Here is a 16369-nt window from a genome sequence, read left to right as displayed (position 1 = left end):
TCCATAGAAGTCGTAAAGAAGAAGCTAGGGATAGCATGCAGGGCACTGAGAACAGGCTTGCAGATGCCACCACAACCCATGGGAGTTGGCCTTAGCCTTGAAGAGTAGTGCCACTATCTCCTACTAGTAGGCCTAACCCCACAAGAAGTTGAAGCACTTAGATTCACACAAGCGGCACAGTAAGAGACAAGGCAAGAGGAGGAGGCTGAAATGAACTTTGAAATGGGACCGCAGGAGGAAGAGCTTGTCCCATTGCCTCCTTCCCCATGACCAGATGAGCAACAACAACAAGCAGATACCTCTGCAAAAAGAAAGGCAGCAATGGGAGAAAGGAAAAAACAAATGGTGGAGGAAACAAGAAGAAGATGGAATACCAGACCAGTAATAACACCACATGTACCTATCCTACCTTGCAAGGACCAATTTCCAGCAAGCTTCCTTGCTGATCTTGTGATCTGGGAACGGCAAGAAACAGCCAAGAACCCCTTTGATCTTAATTTCCAATTCCCCACCAACCTACGTAGAGTTTTTCCCATCGAGGTGGTGGAGGAGGTGATTAATATCAGAGGTAGGTTCGAGGAGAAATGGCTAAAGGAGAGAGAATAGAGCCCCACTCTATGGGGCACTGAAGATGCTAAATTTTGGCAAAAAAAAGTTTTTGAAGTGCCGAGGTATGTGCCTGGTTATGAATGTCAACCTACATGGAGAAGGCAAATCAACAATGCCAACATGGGCACTTGGATGGCCTTTTGCAACACTCAACTCTTTGAGCAGAACAACCCAACATTCATGCCATACTCTCGAAGGGTAGGAGTGGATTTTGATCCAAATGTCCACGGCCGATATGACTTCCTCATAATCTATAATCTGCTTTGTACTACATATGAAGATGCTCTTATTTTCACATCAGAAAATTTGTGTGATACCATGGTCCGCTTCATCAACAAATTCTCTTCGTGCCTTGACCCCTCCTTTATTAACACTTGTAATTACCTTAGATTGCTTAGGATACTCCTTAGGCAAGACCCCACTCCGCAGGAGCCTGGCCTCCCAACCCTCCATTTTGATCCTAATGCTATAGATAGTTGCATAATGGCTTGACTAATGATGCAGGCTGCACTACTACCTTCATTTTTCTTAGCTCTTCCAGAGGATATGAATGATAGTGACTTCAGCCATGAATTCCTCAACAAATCTATTAAGCCTCCTTCTCCGACTCACTCTGATGACTATGCCTAACTTTTGTCATGACTATATAACTCATTAAAAAAATAAAGGAAGAAAGAAAAGGTAAGAAAGTACAAAACAAAAAGAAAAACAAAGAGAATGGAAATGGAAAGAGAGAATCACACGAAGACATAGCGAGCTGCACATAGACCACAATCACTGCACCTAGGGGTTCTCAAGTTAGGCACGTTCGATGGCCTTGGTCGACCAGCTCCGTGTCTAACCCCCTAGTCCTTTTTGATCCCCCACTACACACGCTTAGGGCACCTCAAGGGTAGGACATACCTAGGGAGGTAACACTCGATTAGACCTATCTCCCTGAGCTGCAACCACTGCACCTCACTTCCGCATGCATGGGGTCCTCAAGTGTGGGACATCACTCAAGCTTGCCTGTGGTCTCACAGACCTAGCTCCTCATTCCATGAGCACAAGCAAATACACTACATGGTGAGGTAGACACTTCCCTTAGGTAGAGCATAGACCCTAGCTCCAAGTTCCACCAGCACAAGCATGATGCACTACATGGTGAGGTAGACACTACCCCTAAGTAGAGTATGTCTTCTCTTTTCATGTACTCTCGGATGCTACAACCACCAACATCAGAGGCCCCGCCATCCACTCAATATAGCCTCAGTCTCCAACAACGCAATCATTTCTGGGCTCCTCAACCACTACCAATCAACACAAGGCCCCATCATTCACTTAGGCAACCACCCTTTGAAGCACCAGACCCTCAACAACAAAGCCTCGCAAGTACCATGGGACTGGCCCTCGTCTATAAGGGGGGCAATGTTAACCCCAACTTGAGACAGAAGCAAAAGGAGTGAAATGTGGATGAAATGGAAGAAGCAATGTTAACCCTAGCTTGAGACACAAGCAAAAGAAGTGAAATATGGATAAAATGGAAGAAGTAGGACAGAGAACAAGAAAAGGCACAAGGGCAGTCTCTAAAACCAAGTTAAAGGCAAAAGTGTATTTTTAAGTGAAAGGCGTCCCAAAACTTCTGTAAAAGAGTGCCAGGGTCTCTCCTATACAAATTGTAAAAGGGTAGATGGGCATAGGACAAAGAAATAGGCCAAGTAGAAGGGAATAGAAAAGAGGACCTTGCCACAATGGTCGGTTATGTAAAAAAGGGGATGGGTGCCCATGGGATTTTAGGGCATGTATATACAGTTCAAAAAGTGAATGAGAGCTCATTCTTTGGTGTGTGGCAATAAGAGACTCTTCTTCTCTTCTCTTTGCTTACTTGTGTGTGCTTGAGAGAGGGAGTGTGAGAGTGTAAGGAAGTGAGTGTGTGAGGGTGAGGGATCAAGGAGGTAAATCTCTCCACCATCTCCTCTCTTCTTCTTCTCTTCTCTTCTCTTCTCTTGTCTCAAACGCGGCTATGGAGGATGGAGCTTGGAGGTGGAGACTTGAGGATGCTTGAGCTTGCATCAAGCATCGTGGAGCTACCGGTGTGCTTAAGGGAGGAGGCAACTCATTCAGGCATTGAGGTAAGCTTACTACACCCCGGTAGGATCAAAGGCACATCGGCTAGGTGAGAGATAGCCATAAGTGCTCTCTTGAAACGCTTGAATGAATAAGCGGTCCATGGGTCTTTGCGGTTGAGCGTGAGCTCCCTCTACAACCTCTCTGGAGATGAGTCAACCAAAGAAGGATTTCCCATATCATGGATATGAAGGTGCAATAACTCATAAGTAATAGCGAGTGTAGACTACAAAGTAGAGGTAGAGGGAGAGTCTGATGATGTAGCTCCATCCTTCACTCATAGACAAATGTGAGGGTATTTCTTCTAGCAGTTCTCCTTGGGGTGTAAGGTCTTTCCATAGTATGGACACTTGGGATATCATTTATGCTTCCCCTCTAAATATATATCAAAGTCTGAGGATAACTTTAATTTCTTAGACTTTGTCTTTCTTTTCTTCTACTTTGATTGTCTTTTATCTAAAGATGATGCCACAAAAACATGTCCATTTGCATTGGCTCTACCAGAATTTGTTTGCCTATGATGTGCATGTAGCTTAAGCATCATCGGAACTAGCTCCTCCCAAGTGATAGTGTCTCTCATATGAGAGGTGAGGAGACAAGTATAGAGCACACGATCTTTTGAGGATGGAAGACATGAGAGAAGTGTTTATTAACCCATGTTAACCCTCAAACGACCAAGGTGGAAAAGCCAAAAATCTAAAGCAAAATACAAGGCCAAAGCAAAAGTGAAACAAAATACGAAGGCGTGCCAAGAAGAATTTGGGAACACAAGAAGTGTAGAAAAGTTCTAAATCAAGGAGAAAAGCGCACGAGAAAAAGGGCAAGTCAATACTTTTCTAAAAGAGGCGCAAGGTGCACCATGATTTATTTTAAGAGTGTTGGGCTCTCACCCGTGCAATTTGTAAAGGTACATGGGCAATAGGAAGGAAGCTAGGAAGATAGGAGGACAATAGGAAAAAGGGCCACGGCTGGCCATGTAAAAAAGGGGATAAGGGGATGACCACCCAAAAGGGATTTAGGGTTTTGTATATAAAGTTGAAAAGTGAATGAGAAGCTCATTCTTGTGTGTGGCCAAAAGTAGCTCTCTTCTTCTTCTTCTTCTTCTTCTTGCTTGCTTGCTTGAACTTGTGCTTGAGAGAGGGAGTGTGAGAGTGTGAGGGAGTGAGTGTGAGAGGGTGAGGGACCGGGGAGGAAAATCTCTCCATCTTCTCCTCCCTTCTTCTCTTCTCTTCCCTTCTCTTCTCTTCTCTTGCTTGCGGCAATGGAGCTTGGAGCGTGGAGCTTGAGAATGGAGCTTGCTTGAAGCTTGCACTTGGATCATGGAGCTACCAAAGTGCTCAGGAGAGGAGGTCACTCAATTGGGCATGAAGGTAAGCTCACTATACCCGTAGAGATGGATGGCACGTCGGCTATGTGAGAGATAGCCATTAGTGCTTGGCTTGGAACGCTTGAAACAATAAGCGGTCCGTGGGTCTCGGCGATTGATGACCGCTACATTTTGGTTTCATTTCCGGGACAAACGGATTCAAGCATTGAGCGCTTGCGTGCTTCGAATCGAGCATCGAAGTAGGGTTTTCCCCGAACCGGTGCTTGAGGTAGATAGGTAGGAAGCGAGGGAGTTTGAAGAGGTATTCAATCTCCTTAGCAAATAGGGTTTTGATTTTTGGACTTTTTTGGTTTTTGGACTTGGAAAAGCATGTAGGAGTAGTTTAGGTATTTCCCTTATGATTTTTTCTTACATTTAGGTAGGATAGGAGCAAAACATTGGAGCACATAGTAGGGTTTTCTGTTGCTATATAACAGGCTGAAACATGGAAAAAAATGACAAAAAATAAAATTTGGGGTTAAATATTTGTAAGAGGAGCAAGACTAAGGTGAGTACAGGTCTGGGCAGGGTGGTAAGGGGCCAAGAGTGGCAAGGAAGACCGCATTTTCCATTGCAGGGTTTTAGGAGAGCTGGAGAGAGGAAGAGAGAGCTTCATTGCGTGGACATGCTTCGATCTTGCCATTGAGGAGCTCTTTCCCACCACAAGTAATTCCACACCTTCCCCTGCATGAGTAGCTTGGATCTGGAGGTGCTCGAACAGTAGCCTCAATCGTTTGGCGCGACGAATTCTATAGAGCCCGACAAAAAGTGTGTCGTGCTCGGCCCATCCAAGCAACGACGAGATTCTAGGCCAAGTACCGAAATCGACCCTTGGCCCGTCTGAATCGACCACTCGAACGAACTTAATATTCGGTCTAGCTAGGCACTCGGCCCTCAGACCACTCAGCCCTCAGACCACTCGACCCACTTGACTCGGCTCTTGGCCCTAGGGCCGAATCGGGCATTCAACCCCTACAATTCGGACGTGCTAGGCCTAATTTGGATTTGGTCAAATTTTTAACTTGTAGACCTTGAAACCGACCTAGAGACCATATAAAGCCGAAAGCACATCATAGATCTATCACTGGGCTGAAATCTAGAGCAAGTAGTTCAAATTTTGGCTACGAATAGTCCTTCAAATCACATATGGTATGTGTAACGGCCCTACGGGCCGGGGGGGATTTCCCCCCGCAGACACCTCCCCCAAGTAGGTTCGAGAGAAAACACGCGCTGAGGGCTGAAATGATGAACGGGTTGCCTCTTACCCATCCAACCTCCAATCCTCACTAAGAGAACTAAAGAGGGGCACCACCTAGCCAAAGAGAAGATGGGCTAGGACATCCCTATTCTCAAAGAGAATCAAGAAAGCCAAGACATAAATTTACAAGAGAGAATATATGTGCTAGACACCATATTGGAATATAAGAGAGAGAGATGAGAGGAGAGGGAGACAAGAGGAGAAGAGGTAGAAGAAGCTTGCCATTATGCTACATGGAATGAGAAGATGAGAAGAGATGGAGATAATAGGAGAAGAGGTAGAGGAAGCTTGCCATTATGCTACACAATAAAAGAACTCACTCATAGCTTCCCTCAAAGAGATGAGGGTATTCTAGAATGCTCTCATGGACTTGTCATTCTCCCCCTTCTTCTCTTTTCTCAAAGAGAATCAAGAGAACCAAGACACAAATTTACAAGAGAGAATATATGTGCTAGACACCATATTGGAATATAAGAGAGAGAGATGAGAAGAGAGGGAGACAAGAGGAGAAGAGGTAGAAGAAGCTTGCCATTATGCTACATGGAATGAGAAGATGAGAAGAGAGGGAGATAATAGGAGAAGAGGTAGAAGAAGCTTGCCATTATGCTACATGGAATGAGAAGATGAGAAGAGAGGGGGATAATAGGAGAAGAGGTAGAGGAAGCTTGCCATTATGCTACATAATAAAAGAACTCACTCATAGCTTCCCTCAAAGAGATGAGGGTATTCTAGAATGCTCTCATGGACTTGTCATTCTCCTCTTCCCCTCCCTCCATGGGCTCTTTATATAGCCTCCATGAGGGATTAGATTAAGCTAATCTTCTTGATTAACATAATCCTAGATGATGTATGGCATCTTTGAAAATATGGAGCATAGTGGATGGGACAAGTCCCCACCTTGGTCATCATGCAAGAAGCCAAGGGTGGTGGTAGACAACATAGAAAAATGGAGCTAGATTACAAGAGGTGGGTGCCCAAAGCACATTATTATAATATATTTACAAGAAGGATAGAGTGGAAAGTTGGTGTGGTGAAAGAGAGAAGAAAATTGCATATAGCCAGCAGTCTGCGCCTTCGTAACTTCAAATCCGTGAGGAATTTGGAAAAAGTTTCTTCTGCAACTTTGTAGACCAGGTCGAAACCGATCGGCCTTAGCGGGAATTTTCTTGAAATTCGCTTTTTCTTGGGAGTTATTGAGATTATAAAAAAAGGCTTCCAAAAGCTGCTTTGACTTTAGTATCCCATATGTATATAAATACATATAAGCATGTGACAAAAGGGGTCCATGCTTGTAAGCTTTTGTGCAAGATCCAAATGACACCATGATGTGGATATTGACTTGTGTGCAAGGGTGAGGTGTCCTCTAATGATGGTGATAGATTCCAAATCTTAGTGATGCAGACGGGGCCCATATGTAGTTGGAGGCTAGTCCTTTGAAAAATCTATGCATTCACTCAACTCCTAGGTGTAATCCATTTTCATCTTCACTAAGATAACCATCCCATTTACCCTTTACATTGACATGCCTTCTAAGAACTTGTTCCCCCCATTTGCTAGAGTTATCATAATCGAGAAGCAATGTAGCATACCTAGTGCTTGAAGAGTAAACCCAAAGTGATATGGTAGGCTCTTGATAGGGGCTTTGGCCAAAATTTTGTGGTAATAATCCGGGTTGTAAAAAACCCGGATCAGCGCCACGACAGGTCTTCCAAATTAGATCATAGTGAAGTAATGGCTCCTGCAAAAGAGCAACCAAAAGCCCATAACAGAGACCCTAGAGCCTCAATGGGACAATCTAGCCAACAAGGGCAAAAAGGCCACACCACAAAAACACGTATGTGTTGCATTCGGACTACATCTAGTCAAAGTGGAAAGCAACAACATCAAGCTACAACTATGAGAATGACTAGATATAACAATCTTGATGATAGATGCATCTTGAATAGCACTGCACTGATGATCCAAGACATCAGTCTAGAAGGCTTAAATTTATAAGCCAAGACCTAGAAGATGAAGGCATAGTACCACCTGCTTATCTTAGGGTCAAACTCACCACAAAAAGGGAGCACTGTGTCGATGCTCTCATCAATGAAGGAGTTGATTTTAATATCTTTATCTATAAAGCATGGACTCAACAAGGCCAACTAGAGCTCACACCGACTAATGCAACTCTTAGTCCTTGCGGGGGACACTCCCAAGCACTTATAGAGAAATGCAAAATCCTTGTAACTATTGAAACAGAAAGCTTGCCTATCATATTCCATGTTCCTCCAAATAGTGCTAATTGTGGAAAGGAAACCCTCCTAGGAAGACCCTTCAAAAGGACGACGAGGTGTGAGGCTGGTTATGTAGCACAAAGGATACACTTGACACTACCGGGGTCAAGGATAATCACAATCTTTAGTAAGGGTGACCTCATCAAACCTCGAGGAAAGACTAGGAACATTCTAACATGCCAGGCAAGCCTAGTAACAAGAGCAAGGACTTTTTGAAAGAGTTGATACAAGTGCATGTTGAACAAAGAGAACCAGTGAGCGAGGCCATGCTTGAAACAAGAAGGTCAGGAGACAATTTCAAGGATAGGCTTTCAACTTACAAATATCGTAGAAGACCACAAAAGAAGCCCAAGCCTTATAGATGAATGTACCGATGGAGAGCGAGCACAATGCCGCGATGGATATCCAAAGCATTGCTACGTGCTCAAGGGTATTATGCAGGTAATCGATGGATTTGGGTACCAAAACCCCCTACTAAACCACCTCTGTCAGTCGAAGGCTAGGACATATCAAGAGTAAAGAAGTGCAGGAGGAAATCTAAATGAGAATCCAAGTCTCAAGTTAGAAACATTGGAGTGATCGAGCCCCTCACGATTGAAACCAAGAAACCAAACTGAACTATTCGAAGGGTAGAACATTAGCCTAGCTTGCTTAACAAGCGAATATCATATGTACCCGTTGAGTGTGCACAAAAGCCACTAGTGCCCAAGGAGCCTTTCATTTCCCAAGAGGATAACGAGCATCATAGGCACGACATTGCTCATGGTAAGGTTAATTGCTCAACAAAGCAAATGGCAGAATCATCTAACAGCCACAAGCACATCGTCCAACCAGTGTCAAAGCCACTTAGGAGTTCAAAGTCTACTATATCCTCTTTCCCTAAACGAGCATAGGAAGCACAACAGCAGTCGTCAAGCGCAGCTGCTCAATCCCAATCTTTATCGCTATCTAAGCTTCCAAATGTCCAAGAGGTGGGACATGACACCACCCTGAGTTCTCAACTAATGCTCAATCTGCACAAGTGAATGCTCAAAGGGCACCAAAAGACACGACCACTTCTAATCTGCCTAAGGACTTGGCACCACAATCCTCCAATAATAGCCAACCCACTGAACTAGCGGCTACGAGTTCCAATCAGCAATCGGAGGAGAAGCTAAACAAATGAGAATTGACTAAGGAGCTAGACATCACAAGAGGAACAGCAGTTGTACCATCACGATCTCACGAGGCTGCTCAACACACCACAGTTATGTCCCATAAGGACACACTAGAGAAAGAGAATGCTGATGCCCAACCAAGTACATCAACGGCTGACCTAGTTCAGGGTCCCGAGTCTTCAAGGGATACACCTCAATTGCCTAAGAGAAAGAACGGCAGTTGCAAGTGGCAGCAGATACCAAGAAGATCGAGACCAAGAGCACTGAAGAGCCGAGGAATAAAGCATCAATTCCATCCACCAATGAACCCATCGACATCTCTCCTAGTAGTAGTGAAACCTCAGACACTTCCATGGGTTTTGAGAAGTCAAAGCAACCATTACCATCAATGGTTACTTGCAACACTCAATCCACCGACAACAGAATTCGCATTGACCAATCAAGAGTGGATACAGCACTATCACAGTAGGGTGACAAGACTATACCGGTCACATCCAAGGAGAACCATGACACAATAGCAGCAAGGCCTCAGGAGAAACATGGAAACCCCGAGGGCATAAGTTATCCTAGCGTTGGCCAATCTTGCTCATCTAGGCATGACCCCCCAGCTATGCTAAATCCTAGGGAAACTCCTAGAACCTTGCATGAGATAGCAACCAAGAAAGCCCTCATTCAACATAGAGATGTCACAAAATGCTTAACTGAGTTGGATGCTAAGCTCAAATTATTCGCATGTGTCTATGTCATTGCAAATGTAGGTATATTCCCTAAGGAGCAGCTTGAGGAATACTTGCCATTTCCTCTATCTTGGAAAGAGTGAGAATATCTTGATGAGCACTATGACAAGCTCCTACATAAGCACATGCAACTCATCTCTGAGACAAGGAAGCCGACGACTTATGCTTGACTGTGACATTCAACGATGTGTTGTGCCAACCAAAAACCAAATCTTTTAGAGATAGAGCAACGAAAGCGACAATCAAAGGGTCTAAGTCAATTCGAAAAGCGCTGGTTTGAAAACCACATTACAATGGCCGAACTGGGAGCCCAAATTATGATGATCTCAGAGGAGCGATTGGTCAAATGGCGGTCTCAAAGAGACCCAACCTATGTGGTGCCAACTTCCTTTCAAGCCCTAACTATCATTAGGGGTATGGAATTAGTTGGAACTAGCCAAGAAAATGCTTTGGTTGATAAGATTCTCACTAAGGAGGAGCTACATGTTGCGAGTAGGCTTGGACAAGGTACCATACTACTCGATGTTGTAAAATATCTATTGTTATTGAGTACGCTTCTACGATTACTGGATGCATGTGCCACATGCCAGTATAATCTTGAGTTCTACATCTAGTTTTTATCCTCATGAAGCGACATGGATGCATAAATTGTACATAAATGAATAATGTGTTTTGTGATTGTGAATAAATAATACCCAAGCGAGCACACACACAAGCAATGATAGCCAAGCACAGGGAGAAAATTTTGGGTTTGACAGGCTAAGCTCCTAGGGTCCTCCTCTCACCACACGTCTAGAAGTTGTGTGACTGTTCCCACCTCCTGGTAGAGAGCAGGTAGTCCTCATGACCGCCATGGGAAGCCTTGACCAACACCTTTGAGGGTGTATAGGTGGCACCATCCCTTTCTACAGGCTCTCCCTCCGCTTCCGATCTCCCCTTATGGGGACAAGTCTTGTCCCAGTTCATCACAACCAATCCATGTGATTCGGGGTGAGCAAAGATCTACTACTAGCTAGAATATGCCCCGCGGTCGAAGCAGGACGAATATTATCACGGGAGTCGTCCCTCTACAACGACTATTATGTGCTTGATGATCTATTGGTTAATCCCTGTCATGCAAATAATTCCATCCTGCCTCAGGGCCTAACCCTTGGTTCACTTTTTGCAAGTTTCCTCACAGTAGCCGTCATGGAGCACCTAGTGCAGCTGGCCTGCAAGGAAGCTATCCACCGTCGGAGAAAGGATACGACACAAGATCCTCTGCCAGAGTGCTATGTGCCTACCCTTAAGAGGTATACACCAAAAAGAGGCCCTAAGCAACACCGCCCCGGACGCAGGCCAAAACAGGCCAGAAAAACAAAGGCTCAAGGGAACGCCTAGGGGGTGGCAACCCCGGCCGTGCAGGACCTCACCAAACACTCGGGCACTAGGCGCTCGAAAGAAGAGAATGCAACTATAAATAAGAGGGAATTTGATGAATTTTTTAAAAGCATCCTTGAAACAATTGCGGCCAGGGTCTACACCATTCAAGTCCCGACCGATATCTTCCCTACCGGGCCTGATGGGAGCCCCTCACCGGCACAGCCCCAATCGCCCGACCACTCGAACTCACCCCACCTCATACAAATAGAATAGCCCCTATGTTGTATAAGTTGCTTAACAAAGGCCATCTTGCCATAACTATTTATCCTTAAGGGGTTAAAGGGGCAAGCTCCCCCCAATTGTACAAACCTCCTTTACTACTAATACATGGCATGTCTTTAACAAGTGCTAACGAGATGCATCACAGTCAACACCATAGGATTTGGAAGAAATAATAGCTTTTTTGTGTTGCATTTGTTCATCATAATTGACGCATGTGATTTGCATATACTCTCACAAAGCATCAAGTGGATGCAGGACAACACGTCTTTGTACGAAGGGGTTTAGGGCCCAAGTCACCGCAAGACCACCAACCTCACGAGGAGCCATGACAAAAGCCTCACTGTTGAAAGAGAAAATCACCCTTGCCTATCGCCTACATCGCATGACCCAAAGCAGGATCCGAGGCCACTCTCTCCTTCTGGGTTAAACTCTACACTTGGCACTCACGGCAATTGTTACCTCAATTGTACCAACATCGCACATTACAAAGAGGTTTTGCAAAATCTCCAGTGTATCTCCCCATCTCAACAACTATTTCTCTAGCAACGAGGCTAGGGCACAATCATCACTGTAATATCCATTTCTACAGCCTTCGAATCTCAACATTTCCCAACCCATTGAACGGCTCATAGCCTCAACGTATTGCAATGGTTATACTCAGGTTATTCTCCCAAAAGAAAAATTAAAAAATTAAAAAATTAAAAAAAGTATCCACAAATACAACACAACACCTAGGGGTCCTCAAATTAGGTACGCCCAATGACTTTGGTCGACTGGCTCCGTCATCCCTAGCCCTCTATACATTCCCCACAATTGTTCACGGCACATCAAGGGCGGGACATACCTAAGGAGTTTGTCTCGCCTATGGTTAGACCTGTCACCCTGACCCAATTGCACGATTCCTTTTTGCACTCCGCCTTAGCACCATTGCAATTGATCATGGTATGCACCACACGAATGACCAGGAAAAGTATATCGTACTCGTCGAGCAAGCCCAATAGCTGCTAGCTACCAAAAGTTCGGTGTCAATGTGTTCAATTATGCTACATCGTGTTGTCACAATGCAAAGGATGTCTCATACATCTTCATGTATCCTTTTCCTCAACATGGACAACTTTGCTTCATCCACACATTGTTACAAGAAACTAGACCCACGGTCTTCTAACTACGTAATATCTAAGTATGTACGAGCACACACAATATCTACACCAAAATATATACACCGTTTGGGTCCTCAAGTGCAGGACAATACTCTCATCTTGCTTAGAGTTCGACCTCTCTCTCAAACTAATCGAACTACGTCTTATGCACGATAAAGAAGACTAGCACTACCCCCAGGAAGAGACCACATATGAGAGGTTTTCAATGGCAAGTATTGAAGACTCCAACAAAAGTGTCATTTGCCCTTCATCACCACTCAACTCTGAATTATTATCCTTTATCATCATGCAAGCCCACCAAGAATTGTCGTCGTAGAATCCCCAGAACATCAAGATCCTCATAGACACAGCTCATTGAATGCAATCTTCACATTCTCAATCCTTAATTTGATGATCCTCGCATTCCCTAACCACATGATCCCCCAAATCATACTCGTTAGCCATTGATGTCCTTAAAGAAAAAGTGCAAAAGAACACAAAAAATTTCCACTGCCTTAGTTGTTCTCTATCTTACCACCAATCTATTGGTGGTCAACAAAAGATGATGTACAATAGTGTAGATGGGAATATGCAAGATGGAAGTGGTGACACAATATTGGGTAGATGTGTCGAATTGAAGGTGTTGATTGCATTGAAGTTGGAACCTATGAATTCTACCTATGGCAAGCTATATATGGAGAAGAGGGGCCCAATACAATGTAGACTTGTAGAAAATGTAGATGTCAAGGACCACTATGATTATGCCAGCATCTGGGAAGTGCCACTAGTAAGAAAGTGACAACGCATGTTTGCCACAATAGGTGTGAATCTAGGAACACAACATTCAGATATGTCTATAGCACTAGATGTACCTAGCAAAGAGCAAAGAGCATGTCACCCCCCTCAATTGAGTAGGAATGCATGGATTCTACACATGTAGCCTAATAGAAATCATGAATACACCACTCCTCTTCATCATCTCTATCTCTCACTAAGGTGAATGATACCACATGAGAGTGCATGACAAAAAGGAAAGAAAACATGTAGAAAATAGAGAAGAAGGAGACTAAATGAAATGCAAGAGAGAAGGAACTGATTGATTAATGGTTGAAAGATACACAAATGTAATGGTCGACCCCATGCAGGTGGTAGAAAGTAGTAGAGGGATGAGACAAGAATGAGTACAGCTAGTCGATTTTTTATGATCACAATAGATGAATGAGGGAGAGGGAAAGTTGCTTATAAATAGGCAAAATGAAACCACAACTAGTATAGAACTAATCATGCCCAAAAAGTGGGCGCTCATGTTAGTCTGCCCCAACTGGCCAAAATGGTCACAATGCCAAAAACGAAATGCAGTGATGCACTCCACCTAAAGTTTCTAAAACACACACAATGATAGACAATCACAATATCAAAGCTCTTAACATCATTTTCTAACTCAAATTAAGGCTCGTTGGGCAAGAGATGATTACACATGACACACATGTCTATGAATAGAAGATAGCCTCATAGCCATGTAGTTATTCTTTAAGGATGACATGAGTTGATATAATGAGCTCTTATCCGCAATAGGCATAGATGGAGTTAGCTAGAGCAAGACAAGGAGAGAGTTCCAACAAGGACAAGAAAAATGTAGCAGAGGAATCTTCCTCACTTGCTACTGACAATGAGATTCAATAGCTCCTAGCAACACTGTAGGCTATTCAAAATTAGATGTCAAAATTAAAGAAAAGGAAGGCCATTAATGAATTCACAATCACTCCACAAAGTGAACATCTTGTTAAATCAACCAAGAACTCATGGAAATGACTCAAAAAGATGATCCATACACCAAGAAGCATCTCTACCCTCCTCAATATTCTTTGTGATGAGCTTAGGATTGATGAGAGCTAAGCAGTCAAGGATTGACAAGAGCTTGAGGTGTAGCTAGATGATGAATGAGCTGCCCATCACAATATGCATAGCAAGCCACACAAAAACTCTTGGATGTAAAAGTAAAGTTAGAGGAAATAACCAAAGAGCTAGAAGAAGAAAAGGCTAAGCTTAGAGAAATCAAACAATTGCAAGGGAAATATGTTGAACGAATAGCATCTTGGGCAAAGCTAATTGTTTTGGTAGAATAGGGAAAGGTAAATTCTGACATCTTAACAAGATAGATGAACCAATAGGCATAGGGGTAGTTGAAAGTGACTACAATTCTTTAAGTTATCATAGATTTAGCCTTAACAGGGGAGGAAGGAGTGTGGAAGAAGAGATAAGAGTACATGAAGCAAAGGAGGAATTCATATAACATGGCCTCAAACCTAGCAAGAGCTTACAAAAGGAGAGCCACTACAAAGAGTAGGTCACAATGTACAAGCATATCGTCTTACTATAACAAGAGTTCCAGTTGCATGCAATGATTTATATATCCATGGCATCCATTGATGATATTGAAGAGATGAAGGAACAGGTTGGGTTAGCCACCACTTGACTAAACCATGGTGTTGGTCATGAGCTCAAGGCCCTTACTTATGGACAAGATAAATAAAGATTGGTGGAATTGCTCTCACTCATCATTGACTATATCAATTAGGAGTCAAAGGAAATTGGGTTTTGGACACCAATATCTTCTTAGACACCATCCTCACCCAAATCCTCGTCAAGATGACTACGAAAGGCATGAAAGATGCAACCCAACTGGTGCTTTTTTTTCTTAGAGGCAAATGAGTAAGCTTGGTTTTTTGTTACTCTTTCCCACAAGAGGGAAAAATATACTTATTATCCTTATTCAAGGAGGCATCACCATGGCTATAAACCTAAGGATCATGGCATGTATAACTTTCCAAAGATCCCCAATATGCATGCTAAGATTTAGAGGAAATATACATGTTCCAATCTAGCTATCTCAAGGAGTCCTTTGTTAGCTTCATCTACAAATTCAGCAACTATCTAGTTCCAACCTTTATCACAACCTGCAAACTACCCATAATTATTGATTAAATTATTAAAGAAAAATCCCACCATGTACAAAGATAGATTGCTCCACTCTTCTTTGATAGCAATGCTAGAATTGACCATGTCACAATGGCATGACTCCACCTCCAAGCATTGTTACTCCATTCATACTACCTTGCTCTATTGGAAGACATGGTGGACAAAAAGCTTGTTCAATATAAACATCCATTCTTCCTAGAATCACCTATAATGATATGGGTGTCATTGAAGGAGCATCTTTTGAGTAAGGGTTGCCTATCCAGTACACTTCAACCTCTTCTTAAAAAGAAAAAATGTTACATTTTAGTCAAAAAATAAAAAACAAGAAAAAAAATATAAATAAAAAGAGAGCAAAAGCTCTAACTAGGTTAGATGCATGCAGATTCATAAAAAGTACTTGGTTGCTTGATCAGCTAACTCCATCTCTAACCCCTTAGCCTCATTTTTCCCAACTCATAAGTTCAATGTATATCCAGGATAGGACATCCCAAATTTTCTTGACAAACCTATCACCTTGAACTCCATCACATTACCACCCTAATACCAACTAGGTCTTCAAGTGTGAAATATACACAAAGATGCCTTTGGTGTTATACCCATCTCCCATTTGCACTTGCATGAGTACCTCGTACTACACTACTAGTCAGTCACATCCGTAGGGAAGAGCACAACTTCTATGCAAGTAAACAAAATAGGAAGCAAGAGTATCCCTCAATATTGGTGGCTATCTATCCCTCTTTAGGTACTAGAGACCTCTATAGGTTGAAACCTTATCTTATTTGATGCTACATTGGACTACCCACCACTATAAAGTAATGACGAAGTGTGCCATATATGTCTTGTGAGTATATATGTATCTCCTTGGTACATGTGGTACATGAAAGTGAAGGATACACAACATGTTTCACAAATATAATATTACCACTAACCAAAATATACTTGATTCATGGATGGTATAATATGTAATCTTTGCTCCTAAGACTATAGCTAACTAAGCTACACTTCACTATATTGCTACCCAAATTTTTTTGATGTTGCACAAGAACTAATGGACAAGCTAAGTAACCAAAATCAAGCAAGTGTTTATGGGTTTTTCTA

This window comes from Lygodium microphyllum, chromosome 6 (assembly GCF_053477565.2).
Source record: "Lygodium microphyllum isolate KBCC chromosome 6, Lygodium_microphyllum_v1.1.10, whole genome shotgun sequence".
Lineage (NCBI taxonomy): Eukaryota > Viridiplantae > Streptophyta > Polypodiopsida > Schizaeales > Lygodiaceae > Lygodium > Lygodium microphyllum.
This window is presented reverse-complemented; position numbering follows the sequence as displayed.